The sequence below is a fragment of the Silene latifolia genome, chromosome Y (genome assembly GCF_048544455.1).
Source record: "Silene latifolia isolate original U9 population chromosome Y, ASM4854445v1, whole genome shotgun sequence".
Taxonomy (NCBI): domain Eukaryota; kingdom Viridiplantae; phylum Streptophyta; class Magnoliopsida; order Caryophyllales; family Caryophyllaceae; genus Silene; species Silene latifolia.
This window is the reverse complement of record NC_133538.1, coordinates 93675185-93699555: the sequence shown is the minus strand read 5'-3', so window position 1 is coordinate 93699555 and position 24371 is coordinate 93675185.

Here is a 24371-nt window from a genome sequence, read left to right as displayed (position 1 = left end):
GATCATTACATAATTTGGGTAAATGTCTTACATAAGTATTTGTAACTTATAATTGTCAATTACCCAAATTTCCTTTTCTACAAAAAAAAACGTGGGCAATGTGAAAATAGTATTAAATCAACAATATTCTTCATTTTCTATATGGCATAGTGAGGGGTTGTGGCTTATGCCCCCACACACACGTTTAGAATAAGTTCCAAAATTAAGAAACTACCAATAATTATCATAAATTCAAAACTCTTAAGCTTCCACTTACAGAGTCCAAGTTGAGTATGAGTTCAAAGTTCGCAAGTCATAAATAGGCAAATAGCAATTCTCAAACGTTAGTTAACAAATATCAAACACAACACAAGATACACTAACATTGATGTATACATCGGTTAATCGAGTCTTACTCGGGTCGGGTTTTTTCCTTATCGGGTTTAATCGGTTTGGGTATTGTCAGGTTCGGGCTACATCGGTTATCGGATGTTATTAAGAGTAGGGTTATGTCAAACCGGTCAGGGTCGGTTTCAGGTGTTATGATTTTCTTCTATTTTCAGGTGTCAGACGGGTCCGATCTCGGGCGAGTCGGGTCGGTTTTGTCGAGTCGGGTCGGGTTTTGCCAGGTCTAGCCTACTACCTTAGCTCGGCCAATGATAGAGGATACATGTTATTCAGTCGATATTATTGACGAGTCTATTTATGACTTCTGGTCGGGTTCTTTTATGAAGGACCCACTAGAAGCTCTTATGCTTTTGGACGAGTGTGCAGATAACCCAGATGACGATGATGCTGTGTTGGATTTGCTTATAGATGATTTAGATGAGCGTGATCTCACCGATGCTGAGGGAGAACAAGTGGAACAGATGATCAATACCCTTTGCTCCGTTGAGGTAAAGGTGCCGGAACGTAAGCCTCTTCCCTCTCATCTAAAATATGCTTTTATAGATGATACTGGGCGATATCCAGTCATCGTTAGTGCTAAGCTTGATAATGATCAGCTGACTTCTTTGTTAGCTGTGCTTAAGAAAAACAGGAAAGCTTTGGGTTATTCTTTAGACGATATCAAGGGGATTAGTCCCGATATTTGTATGCACATGATAGAGCTGGAGGAAGATCACAAACCTTGCAGACAGGGGGTCGCGCCAGGGTGAACCGAGAAGATGCAAGATGTTGTGATGGCTGAGGTAATGAAGCTGCTCGACGCAGGTATTATCTATTCTGTTGTTTATTCTAAATGGGTGAGTCCAGTGCAGGTGGTCCCGAAGAAAGGAGGGACTACCGTGGTTAGGAATGACAAAAATGAGTTAATACCCACTCGAGTAGTGACTGGTTGGCGGATGTGTATAGATTACAGACAGCTGAATGCCGCCACCAAGAAAGATCACTTTCCCCATCTTTTTATTGATCAAATGGTAGCAAGGTTAGCTTCTCATAAGTTTTTTTGCTATTTAGACGGGTATTCAGGGTTCTTTCAGATCCCTATTCACCCAGATGATCAAGCTAAGACTACATTTACTTATCCTCAGGGCGTGTTTGCTTATCGCAGGATGCCTTTTGGTTTATGTAATGCCCCTGCCACCTTCCAAAGGTGCATGATGGGGATATTTTCAGAGTATATTGACTCTATTATGGAAGTTTTCATGGACGATTTCAGTGTGTATGGAAGTGATTTTTCTAACTGTCTGTCTAACCTTGATAAAGTGTTGCAGCGCTGCATTGAGGTTAATCTCGTGCTTAACTGGGAGAAGTGCCATTTCATGGTCAACGAGGGAGTTGTCTTAGGGCACTTAGTTTCTGATAAGGGAATAGAAGTTGATAAACCAAAGGTGGAAGTAATTCAGCAAATACCACCTCCTGTTAATGTTAAGGGGGTGAGGAGTTTCCTTGGCCACGCCGGCTTCTATCGCCGGTTTATCAAGGATTTCTCGATAATTGCTAAACCACTTACACAACTGCTACTTAAGGATGCCCCTTTTGTGTTTACTGATGAGTGTCTTTCTGCTTTTAACAGGTTAAAGCAGCCTTTGGTCTCTGCGCCGATCATACAGCCTCCGGACTGGGACTTGCCGTTTAAGATAATGTGTGATGCCAGTGACTATGCACTAGAAGCAGTGCTAGGCCAACGGAAAGACAAAGCCTTAAATGCAATCTACTATGCGAGCCGAACTCCGGATGAGGCTCAAGTGAAGTACACTACCACTGAAAAAGAGCTGCTAGCTGTAGTTTATGCCTTAGAGAAATTTCGTTCTTACTTGATTGGGTCAGAAGTTACTGTTTTTACTGACCATGCAGCTTTGAGGCATCTCCTTGCTAAGAAGGAGGCTAAACCATGGCTATTGAGATGGATACTCCTTCTCCAGGAGTTTTATTTGCAGATCAAAGATAAGAAAGGAGCTAAGAACGTTGTAGCTGATCATCTGTCGCGACAAGAAGAGAAAGATTCTTTACCTATTGATGAGTCTTTTCCTGATGATTCTTTATTTGCTGTATTATCGTCTATTGTTAACCAAGAGCCTTGGTATGCAGATATAGCTAATTACGTTGTCAGTGGCAAGCTGCCGCCTGACCTTTCTCATCAGCAGAGGAAGCGTTTTCTGTATAACGCTAAGCAGTATTTTGGGACGACCCTTATTTGTTTAAGGAATGTGCAGACGGTCTCTAAAGATGGTGTATTCCACAGTGGGAGACCAAAGTAGTCCTAGAAGGCTGTCACTCCTCTTCCTATGGTGGTCACCACGGTCCATCGCGCACCGTGGCTAAGGTACTTCAGTCTGGTTTTACTGGCCTTCTTTATTTGCTGATGCTAAGTCTTTTGTTTCAGCTTGTGATGCCTGCCAACGATCAGGGAACATTTCAAAGAGACATAAGATGCCACAAAATGGTATCTTAGAGGTTGAGGTTTTTGATGTCTGGGGCATTGATTTCCAAGGACCGTTCCCGTCCAGTAAAGGTAACAGGTACATTTTTGTGGCTGTAGATTATGTGTCAAAGTGGGTCGAGGCAATTGCCTCACCTCATTGTGATGCCAAGACCGTGATAAAAATGTTTAAAAATGTCATATTTCCCCGATTTGGTGTCCCTAGGGTTGTCATTAGTGATGGAGGAATGCACTTTAAAGAAAAGAAACTAACTTCCATTCTGTCTAAAGTTGGTGTTCAACACCGACGTGGTTTGGGGTATCACCCCCAAAATAGTGGTCAGGTTGAGGTCTCTAATCGCGAGCTAAAAGAGATCTTGTCTAAGGTAGTTTCTAAATCACGGAAGGATTGGAGTCTTAAATTAGAAGACACATTATGGGCCTACAAAACTGCCTTTAAGACACCAATTGGTGCATCACCTTATAAGTTAGTTTATGGGAAACCATGTCATTTACCTGTTAAGTTGGAATGTAAGGCTTGGTGGGCAATTCGTGAGCTTAACTTTGATCCTAAGTTGTGTGGTTAGAATCGTCTTTTGTAGCTAGATGAGTTAGAAGAATTTAGGCTTAATGCCTATGATAGCTCGCGCATTTATAAGGAAAAGACGAAGAGATGGCATGACAAAAGAATTCTACCTCGGGAATTTCATGTTGGGCAAAAGGTGCTACTGTTTAATGCCCGACTGCGTTTATTTCCTGGCAAGCTGAAGTCCAGGTGGAGTGGTCTTTATACGGTGACAACTGTTACTAAATTTGGATCCGTTGAGCTAGAAAGCCTCGAGGGAAACCGGTTCAAGGTGAATGGGCAATATGTGAAGCATTATCATGAGGAAAATGAAGCAGACAATCATGTTGAAGTCATGTACTTTGATGAGCTTGACGCGCCAGTTAATTGATGCCAGAAAGGTCGTGCGGGACCTCTTAAACCTGCGCTCTCCGGGAGGCAACCCGGAATGTTTTGTTGTATTTTTGTTGAACTATTTCCTTGCCTTTAGCTTTTTTTTGAACTTTAGAACACAAAACTATGCTTTTTCTACATTCCCTATGCTTCTTATACGTGTTTTGCAGGTACAGTTACTCGATCGAGAACTTTTGCCCAGAGAGTCACTCGATCGAGCCCTTTTTGACACCAGATCACTCGATAGACCTGTTCTAGGTCACTCGATCGAGTAGTTTTGTCTTCCAGCTGCTACTTTTCGTCTGTTGAGCTACTGCTTGACTTCCTTTAACCTCCCATGTTAATGGTCGGTTTGGGGAGGTCCCTCTTCACGACGTTTTGTAAGTATTCTGCCTCGAGTTATCCTTTTCTCCTCAGTTTGCATTTCTTTCCCTATTTTTGGTACAATGAGGGCATTGTACGGTTTGGTTTGGGGAAGTATGCATCCATATCTGTGTCTGCATGTTTTCTTGCATTTTCATTTGCACGTTTATTTATTTTCGCATCCATTGTTGTTTTTAATTCAAATTTCCAAAATCACATAAATTTCAAATTTTTTCAATTTTAATTTGAGTCGGAACGTTTGAACAATGACGCTACATTGAATCCTTACCTTAGCCTTGCATATTCTTGACATTTAGCTGGCATGATTATGTGCATGATCTACGAGTTTTTGTTTCTCTCTTATCTGAACGAATAGACTTGACTCACATACCAGCAAGCTACATTATATTCTGAGGTTAGAGCTTTATTAACTGGTGACATTCATGACCGGTTTCATTTAGGATGTGAGTAGTACTCTCTGTAAGGCATGTAACATCAATTTGCATAAGCATGAGTCTAGTCTTCTTAATACATGTATGCATTCGGTCTGTGGATGGTGACACATGTTAGGAGAGGCAGTTCCCTTTTATTTCATTCTACCCATGAGCCCCACATAGCCAAATTGCCCTTTTTGTCCTACTAGCTACAAACTATAATTTTTCCTACCCTAGCCAAGCTAGTGATGTGTAGCTGTTTGGAATGCTTTACTGCAATTTGGTTACTTTTATCTGATTTCAGAAGATGGTGGAAGAACTGAAGAGAATGAAAAGAAAAAAAATGATGAATGAAAATGAAAAAAATGAAAAGAAAAAATCGGAAATACGAAAAGGAAAAATCATGTGCGAAAAAATGGAAAATTATGTGGATGATTTTTACTCCCATGTTTTACTTATATTTTATGGGGAGCTGACAAGTTTATGGCGTATTGTGAGATGAGTGCATTGAATTTGCACCGTTCTGTTTGTTATATTGAGTACGAAGTTGGGATGCAGTTCAATATTTGGATTCATTGTTGCTAGCCTGGCTATTAACTCCACATATCCAAATTCATCTTAGCCCCTTCTTACCCATTACCTCACTTACCCAAATGTAAGTCCTCGGCATGTGTTTTGGTCATTAGTATGGTTGGAATGCGTATGTATGGTTGTAGAGACTTTATTCATGTTAACTGCATGCATGTTCTTATACGTCGAGTTAGGTGAGTGTCTTTACTTCTTTCTATATTTCACATATATACTCACCTTGTGCCTAATTTTGAGTGATGAGCTACCCATGAGAGTCCGATACTTTTGAGTCTTGTAAGGTCAACGGTTCAGTAACTTTGAAACGTTGATTTAATTCGTTTGCACTTATCATTTGCCACTCTGTTGGTTGTTGCATTAAACTGGTTTTGGTGGATGATTTGTAGCTGATGCGTTGGTCCCGTTCCACTGTTATTTCTTAGTTGCATTCATAGTTTGCTTGGGGACAAGCAAAGGTTTGGTTTGGGGAAATTTGATGCGTGTATTTTATAAAGGTTTTTACCTCATTTCTACACGCATTTTTGTACTATTTACGTGGCATCTAGCTACAAATACCCCCGAATAGTCTACTTTGGTTTGTTTTATGTAAATTGCAGGAATAAACCGAAGAGGAGCTAAATCAAGCCTAAACTCGTTCCATTTGCATGCATTTATGGAGGACATGGAGCCGGAGCTTGGAATCTATCACTTTGAAGACGGGTGAGCTGGTTTCGGAAGGTGTCATAGTGTCTAACGTGCCAAAATAGCTCGATCGACTACTTTTCTAGTCGATCAAATGCTTTATATACTGAAGGTTACTCGATCGAGCAGTCCCATTATCTAATCGAGAAGACAATACAAGGAGTTACTCGATCGAGTGGTTTATTTCCACTCGATCGAAGGGTTTGTCGCTGAGTTACTCGATCGAGTGGTTTATTTCCGCCTAATTTCGTATGGGCTTTTGTAATTAAGCTATGGATTAGGTTTAAGGGAGAGATTTTTGTATACTACTAAAGAGAGTAGACTGCGTAACTCTTATTATCATCTTTCATTCACTTAGACTTTTATCTACTTCTATTGCTTATTAATTTTTACTCTCCTTCTACTCCTTTCTACTCGGATTCGGATTTGTAGTTGGTATTATTTCTCCTTTCATTTCTTAATCGAAATTATCGTTTTATTTCTATCTTTCCCTTATTGTTTTTATTACTGTTTACTTAATTCTCCATTTTCTGTTATTATTATGTTTAATTCCTATTACCTATATGTTATTGTTGTTGATTCGATAGTAATGTGTAGCTAATTCCCCTTTGCTAAGACTAGGGAATCCATGATTATGATGGAATAGCAATTGCCATATTAGGTCTTATGCTTGTATAATCTCTGTTGTTAATCGCTGCACTTATTTGTATCTGTCTAATTGAGTCGACGCAATTAGGCATTTAAATTATAGTAAACCTCGACCTGGACCGGAAGGTTGGAAGGGGTGAGACTCGTAGCGAACATTAGGTCACTGTATTGAGGGCGGAAGCTAAGCTATTTGTGCTTTAGGGTGAATTGAGACCGGAAGGAGATATTCACTACGCCTTAGACCATACTTGCATTGACCTGAGATTTAGATTGCTTGACTGAATGATCATGGTGAACCGTCTGTCTTAGCTGCTTTCTCTATTTTTGCTTAATCTTTATTCTCTTGCTTTTCCTCTCTTTCTTAGGCTTTTTAGTTTAAAACAAACAAACACAACCTCCCAATTGGTTACCGTGACGAACTTAGACAAAGCTGACATTTTCCCATCTCCCTGTGGAGATCGACCCGACTTCTCTAGCAATATTTGTTAGAGCCAGTTGGTTATTTTTTATAGGTATACGACTGCCCTGTCATCAGGCAAGGAGACCCGCTATCTCCTTTACGTTTTGTTATCTGTATGGAAGTACTATCAAAGTTGTTGAGGAATTTGGATGGGTTTTACTATCACCCTAAGTGTGCAAGGCTCAAACTCTCCCATTTCATATTTGCAGATGACTTGTTAATCTTTGCAAAGGGTGAGCAAGCAAATATACTGGCAGTAAAAGACGCTCGTGATCAATTTGCTGGTTACTCAGGTTTAGTTCTAAATCCTTCCAAGACTAATATTTATTTTTTTTGGGGGGGGGGGGGAGGGTGGTGAGGCAGGATGTTAAGGATGAGATCCTAATTCACACATGTTATGCAGAAGGTTCATTCCCATTTAGATATCTTGGTTTACCCTTGCATTACTTTAGACTGATAAAAAGGCAGTTTCAACCTCTGATTGAGAAAATTAAACAGAAGATTGAACATTGGTCTACCAGGCAGCTATCATATGCTGGTGAGATACAATTGCTTAATTCGGTTATTTTTGGAGTGGAGAATTTCTGGTGTGCCTGCTTTCTGATGCCAAATGGTATTTTCAAGGCCATTGATAGAGAGTGTAGAGCATTTCTTTGGGGTTCTACTGATGGGCATAGGAGGATGATCTTTTTTAACTGGGACAGAGTTTGTACAAAAAGAGAGCAAGAGGGGATGGGGATAAATGAATTGCTCAACTAGAATAAAGCATTGCAGATGAAGATTTTTTTAAGACTAAGTGTCAGACCTGACACTATTTGGGCACAATGGTGCAGGTGCTACTTACTTAAACAGCAGGACATCTAGACTACTCAATGTCCTACTAATTGTTCTATGTTTTGGAGGTCCTTGCTGAATACCAGAGATGAGTTTGTTCAGGGATGTGGAGGATTGGATGCAGGTTTTGAGGTGATTGGTAGCTGGGAGGATAAGAAATAGAAAACACAGGTTCTCTATGAAGTGTTCAGACCTGATAGGCCTCGAGTTGGTTGGGTTAAACCCCTGTTGGATTTTGTGGTGGTCCCTAGGCATCACTTTGTCAGCATTCTTGCTGCCCGGAGGTGTCTTGCCACACATGACAATCTGATTAGAAGGGGGGTTAGTCTGGTCAATAGGTGTATTCTCTGCCAGCAAGCTTGTGAACAGGGAGTCACCTTTTCTTTGAATGCAGCTTTACATCCTCTATACTGCAGGATATCCTTCATTGGTTAGGTGTAAGGAGGAGTCCACTATCTTTGAAGCACGAACTTTATGGACAAGCTCAATTCAGAGGGGCTCACTGGAAAAACAAATGGGCTAGGTGTAGCATGGACACGGTTACTTACTCCATCTGGCAAGAAAGGAATACTGGAGTGTTTAGGGAACATTTCTCTACTGCCAGACAAATTATAAATCGTATTAAATATCATGTTTCTTTAAGGATGTATGCTTGGCAAAATAAGATGCCTAGTGAGGAGGATGATGAGTTCTTTCGTTATCTAGGATTCATGGTGTAATGGCTTCTTCTTTGTAATTGGTTCTTTTGATTAATGAGAATTAACCTTTTACAAAAAAAAAAAAATTATGAACCAGTTTGTTTACGACTTGTTTTATTTACATCGCAATAAAATTTATGAAAATGATTGTTTTAGCAACGACATTGAGAATGAGGCTAAAAGCGAATAGGTTGAAGAACAGGAGGAGGTGGAACCGCCTCCACATTAGTTAAACGGTTAGAGGAATAGGACCAAAGAAATTCGGTAATCGAAGATACTGAAACCATTAATATTGGGACCTTAGAAGAACCAAGGGAGCTTAAGATAAGAACTACCTTATATCCCACAGAGAAACAGGGGTTCGTTGATCTTCTGGGTGAATTCATAGATGTGTTTGCATGGTCTTACAAAGACAGGCCGGGAATTGAAAGGGAAATTGCAGAGTACAGGATCCTAATCAAGCCATGGTTTAAGCCAGTGAAACTGAAGCTACACTAAATGCATACATAATGGTCTTTGAAGGTTAAATAAGAAATTGATAACCAGTTCAAGGCCGGGTTTATCAAGTTGTCAGAATATTCAGATTGGGTAGCCAACGTGGTGCAAGTGCCGAAGAAAGACGGGAAAGTCCGAGTGTGTGTCGATTTCCGCGATCTGAACAAAGCTAGTCCGAAGGACGACTTTCCATTACCTCGTATTGGTATCTTGGTTGACAATAGCGGTAATCATGCATTATTGTCCTTCATAGATGGATATGCCGGTTACAATCAGATAAAGATGGTCGAGGAAGATATGCATAAGACAGCGTTTACTTCACAATGGGGAACCTATTGTTACACAGTGATGTCTTTCGGTTTGTTAAATGCCGGGGCAACATACCAGAGAAGAACGACGACGTTGCTACATGGTATGATGCACAAAGAATTTGAAGTTTATGTCAATGACATGATACTCAAGTCAAAGGAACGTATTGGCCATTTTTGGGCACTACGAAATTTCTTTGAAAGGTTACGGAAGTATAACATGAGATTGAATCCGTAGAAATGTGCTTCAGGGTCACCTCTGGCACGTTTTTGGGTCACAACGTTGGCCACCGTGGCATCGAAGTCGACCCATCTAAGATAAAAGCCATCATGGAAATGTCCCATCCTGAGACTGAAAAAGAAATTCGAGGCTTCTTGGGAAAAGTTCAATATATAAGTCATTTCGTTGCGAAGTTGATGATGATTTGTGAGCCGATCTTTACGAAACTGAAGGTTGGAGAACATGTTATGTGGGATGACCACTGTCAAGCCGCATTCGATTAGTTAAAGGAAGTGTTGTCTTCTCCACCGGTGTTGAGCCCACCTGTGCCTAGGCTACCATTATCATTGTATCTAATGTTACAGATACTGCAATGGGGGCGATGTTAGCCCAAACAGTTGACAAAGAAGAAAGAGCTATTTACTATATCCGTAAAAAGTTCTTAGAGTATAAAGTGAAGTAAACACCTCTTGTAATGACGTGTTTGGCCTTAGTCTGGGAAACGAAGAAATTAAGACATTAAATGCTTAGTTACAGTGTGAGTGTCTATTCCAAAATGGATCCGATCAAGTACTTGTTTCAAAAGCCAGTGCTAAATGGAAGAATGTCGAGATGGACTCTCATGTTATCATAGTTCCATCTCAAGTATGTACCTTTGAAGGTGATCAAAGGAAGAGCAGTTGCTGATTTTCTCGCTGATAATCCAATCGAAGAAACGAAAGTGGTTGACATTTGGTCATTTCCCGACGAAGACGTGGTCCATGTCGAGAATGATGTGTGGGATTTATATTTCGATGGAGCATCGAATTATATGGGATACGGAGTGGGAATTATTCTTATCTCACCAAAAGGTGAACACATGCCCGTGTCCATTAAGTAAGATTTTAATGTCACGAACAATGCCGGTGAATATGAAGCGTGTTTGCTCGGTTTATGCAGTGCTCCTGACTTAGGCGTGAAGAAACTGTTAGTGCATGGAGACTTGTCCTTGGTAATCAATCAAATGGTTGGGTCATGGAAAATTACGAGCTAAATTTTGCTCTATATCAAGCAAGAATCGAAGAATTGGAGAAATACTTCGAGGATATTCAATATGTTCATCTCCTGAGGGATGAAAACCAGTTTGCAGATGCCTTGTCAACGCTAGCTGCTTTAATCAACATTCCCGATCACATGGACAGTATGCCAATATGTGTCGAACGAAGATCGTCACCTGCCTATGTAAATGCAATCGATGATGCCAAGGAAGGTGAACCCGAACCTTGGTACACAACTATCTTGAAATACAAGGAAATAGAAGCGTATCCTCCCGACCTTGACAGGCGTGGGAAACGCGCCTTACGAATGTTATCCGCCCAATTCATCAAGATCGATGACGGACAATTGTACAAAAAGACAGCTCAAGGTGTTCTGTTGCAGTGCATCGATAAACCAATAGCTGGAAAGGTTATGGAAGAAGTTCAGGACGATGAATATGGGTGTGGACACAGCCACCCGCATCGCGCGCACCCGCGCATTAGTTTCGAGGCTGCGACACTTCTCCCACGGAATTCCAGCGCGAGCCAAAGCACGTCATGGGCCATTACTGATTTGTAAGGCATTGAAACCGGTGAAAGGTTCCACAAGCCTGCATTTGTGGAGTCGCCACTAATTTTTATGAAAAATCGAAACCGTTCAAATACTTCGCGTCATGTCTAGACACAAAGTATTGACATGAACACTAAGAAATTCGTTACCCTTAGCATTCTATGTCTAGAATTACTCTCGCGATGCCAATGAACACGGATGCTGACAGATATTTGAGTAAGGGGTGAGGGTATGTATTAGGAAGCTCTTTATTTCAACACCTAATCCCGCCTGCCTCGATAGCGACCTCTACTAATGATCAGGGAAGTTGTCTATACTTGATATGTTGTCAATTATATACATGCAATGTGAGAACCCGCGATAAAGCGGAAAATATAACTAATAAATTAAAGCGGAAATTTATGAGATTTTAAAAACTTTTAAATTACTAGTTAAAGATTAACACGCGGGTGCCAAAAAGAAATGAAACAAATACTACAATAGACAAACTTAAGTTATTACTGACAGGGCAGTCGTATACCTATCAAAAATAACCAACTGGCTCTAACTAATATAGCTAGGGAAGTCGGGTCGAATCCACAGGGAGATGGGAAAATGTCAGCCTCGTCTAAGTCCGCCAAGGTAACCAATTTGGAGGGTTTTTAATTGTGATATTCTACACTAATGAGAGGATAGGGAACAGAGAATAAGAGAATAAAGATTAACCAAGTAGAGAAAGACAGCTAAGACAGACGGTTCACCATAATCATTCAGTCAAGTAATCTAGGTCTCAGGTCAATGCAGATACGGTCTGAGGAGCAGTGAATATCTCCTTTCGGTCTCAATTCGCCTTAAAGCACAAGCTTAGCTTTCGCCCTAACTATAATGCCCTATTGTTCGCTACTAGTCTCGCCTTTCCCAACCTTTCGGTCCAGGTCAAGGGTCACTAAGATATAAATGCCTAATTGCGTCGACTCAATTAAACAGATACAACTAATTGCAGCAGTTAACAACAAAGATTATACCAGCATTAACCCAATAAATCGATTACTTTCCCTTCATAATTATGGATCCCCTATAGTCTTAGCAGAGGGGAATTAGCTATGCATCATCATTGAACTAACAATAACAACATATAGATAATTGAAACTAAACATGATAATAAACCTAATGAAGATTGAATTAAAGTAGAGATGAAATAATAAGACGAGAATAGCAAAACAAATGCAATAATTATTATTAAAGGATGAAAGAAGAATAATAATACCAATCATAATCCAAATCTGAGTAGCAAAAGTGTAAAGCAAGAACAAAATCCAAGAATAGTAGCAAAGTATAGAGTAAAAGTTAGTGAGAGAGGGAAGAGATCCGTTACGTTCTTCTTTTTTCTGCCTTCTACGAAAAATCCACTCTAAACCTAATCTATGGACTAATTACAAAAGCCCATACGAAAATTAGGCGGAAAACGTCTATAGAAAGATAAACCACTCGATCGAGTGGAAATAAACCACTCGATCGAGTAACTAGCCATCAAACCTCTCGATCGAGTGGAAATAAACCACTCGATCGAGCACTCCCTGCAATGTCTTCCTTTGTGTAAGCTTGAACTGCTCGATCGAGCAACTCTAATATATAAAGCATTCGATCGAGTAGAAAATCTACTCGATCGAGCTATCTTGGCACGTAAGACATCAAAATACTTCCAAAAACTAGCTCACGCGCCTTCCAGGTGTTAGATTTCCAAGCTTCGGCTCTTTATTCTCTTTAAATGCATGCAATTGGGACAAAATAGGCTCGATTTAGCTCCTCTTTGGTCTATTCCTGCAAATTACATAAAACGAACCAAAGTAGAATATTCGGGGGTATTTGTAGCTAGATGCTACATAAATAGTACAGAAATGCATGTAAAAATGAGGTAAAAACCTTATATAAAATACACGCATCAAATCTCCCCAAACCAAACCTTTGCTTGTCCCCAAGCAAACTATGAATGCAACTAAGAATGAACAAAGGAAAGGGACCAACGCATCAGCTACAAATCACCCACCAAAACCAGTTTAATGCAACAACTGAGAAAGTGGCAAAAGGGAAGTGCAAACGAGTTAAATCAATGTTTCAAACTTACTGAACCGTCGACCTTGCAAGACTCAAAAGATATCGGACTCTCATGGGTCGCTCATCACTCAGAATTAGGCACAAGGTGAGTATATATGTGAAAGATAGAAAGAAGTCAAGACACTCACCTAACTCGACCTATAAGAACATGCATGTAGTTAACATGAATAAAGTCTCTACAACCGTACATATGCATTCCAACCATACTAATGACCAAGACTTATGCCGAGGACTTACATTTGGGTAAGTGAGGTAATGGGTAAGAAGGGGCTAAGATGAATTTGGATATGTGGGGTTAATAGCCAGGCTAGCAACAACGAAATCCAAGTTTGAACTGCATCCCAACTTCGTACTCAATATAACAAGATGAAACGGTGCAAAAACCATGCACTCTACTCACGAAACACCAAAACAAACTCGTCAACTCCCCATAAGATCTAAATAAAACATGGGAGTGAAAATTATTATACAATTTCTCATTTTTTTCACACATGATTTTTCTTTCTTTTTCTTTTCTTTTCTTTTCGTTTTCTTTTTTTTTTCTTTCATTTTTTTTCATTTTTCATCCATCATTTTTTCTTTCATTCCCTTTAATTCTTCCACCAACTTCTGAAATCAGATAAAATAACCATATTGCAATAAAACATTCCAACAACTACTCGTCACTAGCTCAGCTAGGGTAGGAAGTATTGAAGAAAGTAGCTAAAAGGACAAAAAGCCAATTTGGCTATGTGGGGCTCATGGGTAGAATGAAATAAAGGGAACTGCCTCTCCTAACATGTGTCACCATCCACAGACCGAATGCATACAGGTATTAAGAAGACTAGACTCATGCTTATGCAAATTGATGTTACATGCCTTAAAGAGAGTACTACTCACATCCTAGATGAAACCGGTCATGAATGTCACCAGTTTATAAAGCTCTAACCTCAGAATGTAATGTAGCTTGCCGATATAAGAGTCAAGTCTATTCGTTCAGATAAGAGAGAAACAAAAACTCGTAGATCATGCACATAATCATGCCAACTAAATGTCAAGAATATGCAAGGCTCAAGTAAGGATTCAATGTAGCGTCAATGTTCAAACGTTCCGACTCAAATTAAACATGAAATTTTTTTGAATTTTATGATTTTTTTGTGATTTTTTTTGGAATTAATTAAAACAACAATGCATGCGAAAATAATTAAACGTGCAAGCGAAAATGCAAGAAAAACATGCAGACAGACACAGATATGGATGCATACCTCCCCAAACCAAACCGTACAATGCCCTCATTGTACCAAAAATAGGGAAAGAAATGCAAACTGAAGAGAAAAGGAGAAGTGGAGTCGGAAAACTTACAAAATGTCGTATAGAGGGACCTCCCCAAACCGACCATGAACATGGGAGGTCAAAGAAAGTCAAGCAATAGCTCCATAGACGTAAAATAGCAGCTGGAAGACATAACTGCTCGATCGAGCAACTTGGAACAGCTCGATCGAGCAAACTGGTATATGGAAGGACTCGATCGAGTAGAAAACCACTCGATCGAGTAAACGTGATTCTGCATCTGGTCGATCGAGTAAATTTATCACTCGATCGAGTGGATATAACCCAAAAAGTGCTCGATCGATTTGAAAAACTACTCGATCGAGTAACTGGACCTGCAGAATACGCGTTAAAAGCAAGGAAAGCATAAAAAGTTCGTAAAACAGCGTCTAAAGTTCAACATAAAGCTAAAGAAAAATAAAATATGCAACAAAAGTACAATAAAACAGTCCGGGCTGCCTCCCGGAGAGCGCTGGTTTAAGAGGTCCCGCACGACCTTTCTGGCATCAAGTAACTGGCGCGTCTAGCTCGTCGAAGTACAAGACTTCAACACGATTGTCTGCTTCATTTGCCTCGTGATAATGCTTCACATATTGCCCATTCACCTTGAACCTGCTACCTTCGGAATCTTCGAGCTCCACGGATCCAAATTTGGTAACAACTGTCATCGTATAAGGACCACTCCACCTGGACTTCAGCTTGCCAGGAAACAATCTCAATCGGGCATTAAACAGCAGCACCTTTTGCCCAACATGAAACTCCGGAGGTAGAATTCTCTTGTCATGCCATCTCTTCGTCTTTTCTTTATATATGCGCGAGCTATCATAGGCATTTAGCCTAAATTATTCCAACTCATCTAGCTGCAAAAGACGATTCTGACCACACAACTTAGGATCAAAGTTAAGCTCACGAATTGCCCACCAAGCCTTACATTCCAATTCAACAGGTAAGTGACATGATTTCCCATAAACTAACCTATAAGGTGATGCACCAATTGGTGTCTTAAAGGCAGATCTGTAGGCCCATAATGTATCCTCTAACTTAAGACTCCAGTCCTTCCGTGATTTAGAAACTACCTTAGACAAGATCTTTTTCAACTCGCGATTAGAGACCTCAACCTGACCACTAGTTTGGGGATGATACCCCAAACGACGCCGGTGTTGGACACCAACTTTAGACAGAATAGAAGTTAGTTTCTTTTCCTTAAAGTGCATTCCCCCATCACTAATGACGACCCTAGGGACACCAAATCGGGGGAATATGACCTTTTTGAACATTTTTATCACGATCTTGGCATCACAATGGGGTGAGGCAATTGCCTCATCCCATTTCGACACATAATCTACAACCACTAAAATGTACCTGGTACCTTTACTAGACGGGAACGGTCCTTGGAAATCAATGCCCCAGACATCGAAAACCTCAACCTCTAAGATGCCGTTTTGTGGCATCTCATGTCTCTTCGAAATATTCCCTGATCGTTGGCAAGCATCACAAGCTGAAACAAAAGACTTAGCATCAGCAAACAAAGAAGGCCAGTAAAAACCAGACTGAAGTACCTTAGCCACGGTGCGCGATGAACCGTGGTGACCACCATAGGAAGAGGAGTGACAGCCTTCCAGGACTACTTTGGCCTCCCACTGCGGAATACACCGTCTGTAGAGACCGTCTGCACATTCCTTAAACAAATAAGGATCATCCCGTAAAATCGCTTAGCGTTATACAGAAAACGCTTCCTCTGCTGATGAGAAAGGTCAAGCGGCAGCTTGCCACTGACAACAAAGTTAGCTATATCTGCATACCAGGGCTCTTGGTTAACAATAGACGATATAACAACAATTAAAGTATCGTCAGGGAAAGAGTCATCAATAGGTAGAGAATCCTCCCCTTCTTGTCGCATCAGTCGCGACAAGTGACCAACTACAACGTTCTCAGCTCCTTTCTTATCCTTAATCTGCAAATCAAACTCCTGAAGAAGGAGTATCCATCTCAATAGCCATGGTTTAGCCTCCTTCTTAGCAAGGAGATGCCTCAAAGCTGCATGGTCAAAAACAAGTAACCGACCCAACTAAATAAGAACGAAACTTCTTTAAGGCATAAACTACAGCTAGCAGCTCTTTCTCAGTGGTAGTGTACTTCACTTGAGCCTCATCCAGAGTTCGGCTCGCATAGTAGATAGCATTCAGAGCTTTGTCTTTCTTTTGGCCTAGCACCGCTCCTAGTGCATAGTCACTGGCATCACACATTATCTCAAACGGCAAGTCCCAGTCGGGAGGCTGTATGATCGGCACAGAGACTAAGGCTTGCTTTAACCTGTGAAAAGCAGAAAGACACTCATCAGTAAACACAAAAGGGGCATCCTTAAGTAGCAGCTGTGTAAGTGGTTTAGCAATTTTTTAGAAGTTCTTGATAAACCGGCGATAAAAACCGGCGTGGCCAAGGAAACTCCTCACCCCCTTAACATTGACAGGAGGTGGTAATTACTGAATCACTTCCACCTTTGCTTTATCAACCTCTATTCCCCTATCAGAAACTAGGTGCCCTAAGACAACGCCCTCGTTGACCATAAAGTGGCACTTCTCCCAGTTCAGCACAAGATTAACCTCAATACAGCGCTGCAACACTTTCCCAAGGTTAGACAGACAGTTAGAAAAATCACTTCCATAAACACTGTAATCGTCCATGAAAACTTCCATAATAGACTCAATATACTCTGAAAATATCCCCATCATACACATTTGAAAAGTGGCAGAGGCATTACACAAACCAAAAGGCATCCTGCGATAAGCAAAAATGCCCTGAGGACAAGTAAATGTAGTCTTAGCTTGATCGTCTGGGTGTATAGGGATCTGAAAGAACCTAGAGTACCCATCTAAATAGCAGAAAAACTTTTGAGAAGCTAACCTTTCTACCATTTGATCAATAAAAGGAAGGGGAAGTGATCTTTCTTGGTGGCGGCATTAAGCTGTCTGTAATCTATACACATCCGCCAACCAGTCACTACTCGAGTAGGTATTAACTCATTCTTATCATTCTTAACTACAGTTGTCCCTCCTTTCTTCGGGACCACCTGTACTAGAATCACCCATTTGGAGTGACCAACAGAATAAATAATACCTGCGTCGAGCAGCTTCATTACCTCAGCCATCACAACATCCTGCATCTTCTCGGTTGATCTGCGCGACCCCGTCTCGCAAGGTTTGTGATCTTCCTCCAGCTCTATCATGTGCATACAAATATCGGGACTAATCCCCTTGATATCGTCCAATGAATAACCCAGTGCTTTCCTGTTTTTCTTAAGTACAGCAAACAAAGAAGTCAGCTGATCATTATCAAGCTTAGCACTAACAATGACTGGAAATTGCTCAGTATCGTCTAATAAAACATATTTTAGATGAGAGGGGAGAGGCTTACGCTCTGGTACCTTTACCTCAATGGAGCAAAGAGTGCTAATCATCTGTTCCACTTGCTCTCCCTCAGCTTCGGTGAGTTCAGGCTCATCTAAATCATCAACAAACAAATCCAACACAGCGTCGTCGTCATCTGGGCTATCTACACACTCATCAAAAAGCATAAGAGCTTCTAGTGGGTCCTTCATAAAAGAACCCGACCAGAAGTCATAAATAGACTCGTCAATAATATCAACCGAATAACAAGTATCCTATATCATTGGCCGAGCCAAAGTACTAGGCAGACTGAAAGTGATCGCGTCATCCCCTACTGCAAGAGTCAAACGCCCTTGTTTGACATCAATGACGGCTTGACCGTACAAAGGAATGGTCTTCCTAAGATAATTGGGATCCGGGTGTCCTCAGCTATATCTAAAACAATGAAATCTCTTTGGGATAAAGAGCTTGCCTATTTTCACAGCACGTCCTCTAAGACACCTAAGGGCTTCCTAATGATCTATCGGCCATCCGTAGGGTAATGTTAGTCACTTTAAGATGACTCATGTTCAGTTTCTTGCAGACAGATAGGGGCATGACACTGACACTGGCTCCTAAGTCACAAAGAGCCTTATCAATAACCACATTGCCTATAATACAGGTAATAGAAAAGCTGCCCGGGTCTTTCATTTTGGGTGGAGCCTTGTTTAAAAGCAAATTACTAGACTCTTCCATAAATGAAACTGTCTCAAATTAACTTAAATCTCTCTTACGCGTCACAATATCTTTCATAAACTTAGCGTAGGTAGGTACCTGAGTAACAAGTTCGGTAAAAGGGACAGTTACCTGGAGGTTCTTCACAACGTCCACAAACTTACTCTTTACTTTCAGACGACCTGGGAAGGGCACTCTGGTAGCAATGAGTGGACCCGAGACTTTCTCTTTACCTTTATCAACGTGTGACGTCTCCACAGCAGGGGAAGATGACACGGTAGCGGAATTAGATAGTAAAATAGGATCTCCGCCGCTTCTGGTCCTCGATCGAGTACTTTTATCACTCGATCGAGTGATTTCATGTTTAGAAGTACTCGATCGACCACTTTCCTCACTCGATCGACCATTCCCTTTTTCTGCTTTACTCGATCGAGCATTTTTATCACACGATCGAGTGATTTCTTCAGCAAACTTACTCGATCGAGTAAGAATATCACCCGATCGACCATCTTCAATTTGTGCAGTTCTCGATCGACTATAATTATCACTCGATCGAATGATGGGATGAATTAAATCACTCGATCGAGTAGATTTTTCACTCGATCGAGTGTCTGGAACACACGCAGCAACAATTTCGTCCAGAAACTCATCTATATCGTCCTCCGAGGTATCTTCAGCTATCAAAACCCCGTCTTCTGGTACTTTTGGCTCTTCATGAGTAAGGCCAACTTGGAGATTCATTGCATTAGCTGAATCGCATCTTGGTAGAGGCTTGGCTTGGTCTTTCGCGAGTGTTAAATGCGCGACTTGTTCTCTCAATTCCGCTATGACAGTTTCTTTCTTATTGCACTTCTCCTGAAACTGTTGTGTTATGCTAAACATAAAGGATTTCAGTTCAGCAATTTCTTGATTTGCAGGAGGAGAAACCGGTTGCGGCGCTGGCGTAGAAAGAGTAGGAGCATTCCTTATTTCTTCGTACAGTTGAGAAAAAGGAACTCCTTGCTTGTATTTCTGATAAGCAAGGACGCGCTCTGTACTTGCCAGGCATCCAATAGGGTCATGCCCTTCCATACCACATCTACCACATAGCTCAGCATACTCAGTAATCGAACAAACCTGAGCACTCTCGCCTGAAACTTCCGTAATCTCCACATTACCTAGACTTTTGCTAGGACCTTCCACTACAGCTGCTTCCGACTCAATAACTTGCTCACTACCTCGGGGATTTCCATATTCAGAGACATGAATAGCCATCTCCTCAATGAGACGCCACCCTTGGTCATGTTCAACATTCTTCGTGAATCTCCCTTTAGCTACGCTATCAAGAATAGCTCTCTCACTTCGATATAGTCCGTTGTAAAACTGAGTACAAAGGAACCATCGTTTGAACCCATGATGAGGCACAGAGCGGACAAGCTTCTTGAACCTAGTCCAAGCCCCATTCAAATCTTGATGAGAGAAATTTGCTCAAAAGAACTAATCTGAACTCTCAAGGCATTGGTGCGCTGCGGTGGAAAATATCGCCTGTAAAAGGCTAAAGCAAGGGAACTTCAGTCGGTTACACCGGCTGCCTCCTTATCAAGATCTCTCAACCACTCCCAGGCATCATCAGCTAAAGAAAAGGGAAAGAGGGCTCCCTTTACTTTGTCTTGTGTCACCCCAGCAGAAAGGGGAATGGTAGAGCAATACTCTGTAAACAGCTCTATATGCCTGCATGGATCTTTTTCAGGTACCCCTCTAAAGAGATTTCTCTCTACCAGCTGTATGTAAGATGGGTGGATTCCAAAGTTTCCCTGATCAGTAATGGGTAAGAGGAAACCTTTTGGAAGCGAATCCATAGTAGGCTCTGAATGGCTGGATAACTTAGGCATTCTGGCAGATAGACTTTACAAAGCAACAAGTAACCTGCAAAACTAATCAAAAACTTTGCAGAGAATGAGATCAGTCTCAAGGAATAAATTCCTTGAGACGAGAAACAAACTTAAATAAAGCAACAAAATTGCGCCACCTCCCCGGCAACGGCGCCAAAAATTGACAGGGCAGTCGTATACCTATAAAAAATAACCAACTGACTCTAACTAATATAGCTAGGGAAGTCAGGTCGAATCCACAGGGAGATGGGAAAATGTCAGCCTCGTCTAAGTCCGTCAAGGTAACCAATTTGGGGGGGGGGGGGGGGTTAATTGTGATATTCTACACTAATGAGAGGATAGGGAAGAGAGAATAAGAGAATAAAGATTAACCAAGTAGAGAAAGACAGCTAAGACAGACGGTTCACCATAATCATTCAGTCAAGTAATCTAGGTCTCAGGTCAATGCAGATACGGTCTGAGGAGCAGTGAATATCTCCTTTCGGTCTCAATTCGCCCTACAGCAGAAATAGCTTAGCTTTCGCCCTAACTATAATGCCCTATTGTTCGCTACTAGTCTCGCCTTTTCCAACCTTCAGTCCAGGTCAAGTGTCGCTAAGATATAAATGCCTAATTGCGTCGACTCAATTAAACAGATACAATTAATTGCAGCAGTTAATACCCAAACATTATACCAGCATTAACCCAATAAATCGATTACTTTCCCTTCATAATTATGGATCCCATATAGTCTTAGCAGAGGGGAATTAGCTACGCATCATCATTGAACTAACAATAACAACATATAGATAATTGAAACTAAACATGATAATAAACCTAATGAATATTGAATTAAAGTAGAGATGAAATAATAAGAGGAGAATAGCAAAATAAATGCAATAATTATGATTAAAGGATGAAAGAAGAATAATAATACCAATCGTAATCCAAATCTGAGTAGCAAAAGTGTAAAGCAAGAACAAAATCCAAGAACAGTAGCAAAGTATAGAGTAAAAGTCAGTGAGAGAGGGAAGAGCTCCGTTACGTTCTTCTTTTTTCTGCCTTCTACGAAAAATCCACTATAAACCTAATCTATGGACTAATTACAAAAGCCCATACGAAAATTAGGCGGAAAAAGTCTATAGAAAGATAAACCACTCGATCGAGTGGAAATAAACCACTCGATCGAGTAACTAGCCATCAAACCTCTCGATCGAGTGGAAATAAACCACTCGATCGCGCACTCCCTGCAATGTCTTCCTTTGTGTAAGCTTGAACTGCTCGATCGAGCAACTCCAATATATAAAGCATTCGATCGAGTATAAAATCTACTCGATCGAGCTATCTTGGCACGTAAGACATCAAAATACTTCCCGAAACTAGCTCACGCGTCTTCCAGGTGTTAGATTTCCAAGCTCCGGCTCTTTATTCTCCTTAAATGCATGCAATTGGGACAAAATAGGCTCGATTTAGCTCCTCTTTGGTCTATTCCTTCAAATTACATAAAACGAACCAAAGTAGAATATTCGGGGGTATTTGTAGCTAGATGCTATTGCACGCATCAATTACAACCCAAGTCTAGAAACCGGGGAAAAGATATCCCACGAATAAACAAATAAAGGGTTTCTAAACTAGCAAACTAAGGTCCAAGGGTTTAGTTCTCGCTAGCCCACACGTCTTCCCCAAGTAAGCATCTTCACCACCTGTCATTCATGTAAACATGAACGCCACAGTCAGTGGGGAGTAACTCAAGGTTCTCCCAGCCACAATATGTCGAAACACAGATAAACAGGAATATATTAGAACATCATAAATACAACCATTTGATGCAAGCATTGAGACATAAGACTAACACTCAAAACATACGTAGTCAATCATAGATAAAGCATATGTTACATACACATGAGACAATTCAACCAACACGTCATAAATGATAATACCTCTATAAACACGATAGAATATCATATGTCACGGATAAACAAGATTACATAATAATACATGTGAATGGAAACCTTAGCCATGAACTTTGAAAACCAAATAACATACAATACACGAAGTGAGACTACTAACATCACATAATAAGCAAAGCATCCGGCTCAGAGGCTACCTTTAAAGCATGTCCGAGACACAAGTCCTTAAGTACCTTGGCTCAGCGGTTACCTTTAAAACATGTCCAAGGCACGACCTCTAAAGTATCTGGCTCAGCGGTTACCTTTAAAACATGTCCAAATACTACAAACAAGTGCCCGACTCAGAGGTTACCTTAAAAACATGTCCGAGACACAACATATAAAATATCTGGCTCAGCAGTTACCTTTAAAACATGTCCAAATACTACAAACAAGTACCCGACTCAGAGGTTACATTTAAAACATGTCCGAGGTACAACAAACAAGTATATGGCTCAGCGGTTACCTTTAAAACATGGCCAAATACAACAATCAAGTATCTGGCTCAGCGATTACTTTTAAAACACGGCCAAATACAACATAAAAGTGCATGAGACGTGATTATTAATGTCACATTCATACTTATGGCTTGCATCTCACCATAAGTACGGATGGGAACATCCATCCCGACGATCATATCGCAACTAGAGGGCCTATGACTCACCCTTAGTATCCGATAGGACCAAGACTCAAGGACGGGATTATAAATGTCACATTCATACTTATGGCTTGCATCTCACCATAAGTACGGATGGGAACATCAATCCCGACGATCATATCACAACTAGAGGGCCTATGGCTCACCCCTAGTATCCGATAGGACCAAGACTCTCACAACCGAACAATACAAGACATTATCTAGAATATGACTCTTACCGGTAGTTATAATAAATATCTCATACTTGTGTTATATTACTAAACATTCCATTTTATAATTTAACATGCCCGTTAAATAAGATATAATGAGTGATAATGAATAATTTACGTTATATGAAATATACGGGATAAAATGTGACCAAGTCCAAGTGACTCATTTATGAGTCCAATAAACAAATTATAAGGAGTCCAACAATTAAATCACATTAAGCCCAACAAACAAGATATGTTAGACCCAACTTAATACTCATGTAAAATTCAAACATATAATCATGTAAAGCCCAACAATTTGTTCATGTGAGAGAAATATATATATCTATATATATATATATATCTATATATATATATATATCTATATATATATATATATATACATATATATATATATATATACATATATATATATATATATATATATATATATATATATATATAAAGAACAATATTTAACGGATTACGTTATATAAAGCACGAGACGGGAATTAATAATATTTTACATAAACCAAACTAGCGCACGACAATTTATAGACACGGCTCAAAAGCTATTATGGCAACCTCAAACTCGGCCTAACAACCAACTACACATGGCCTCAAACCCGTGACTATCTAGGCCACTGCCTAGGCCACTGCAAGCTATTGCAAGGCTACTGCCAGGCTACACCAGGCCACGGCCAGGCTACTGCTAGGCCAACAACAGGCCACTGCCAGGCCCACGGTCAGCCTAACCAACACGGCCAATACTCACCCGAATCAACAAGCATGTAAACCATAAGACGGAAATATGAGCATGCTTAAGACGGCTATATAAATACACTCATTCATATGCTCATTTCCTATACTAACTATTCAACCTTTACTACTCTATATCCCGTCCCATATCAGACCCAAAACAGACCCGAAACAGGCCACCCTTACGACCCAACTCAGCCAAAAAAAATCACCTGCAAAAAGTCACCCACGGCATCCCAAAACAGAGACCAAAGCCGCGCCAAAACAGTCTCAAACCCTTACCCAAACAGCCACCACGCACCTGCCAACACAACTCACGCAACCACCCTCTCATGGCTGCCCATAACCA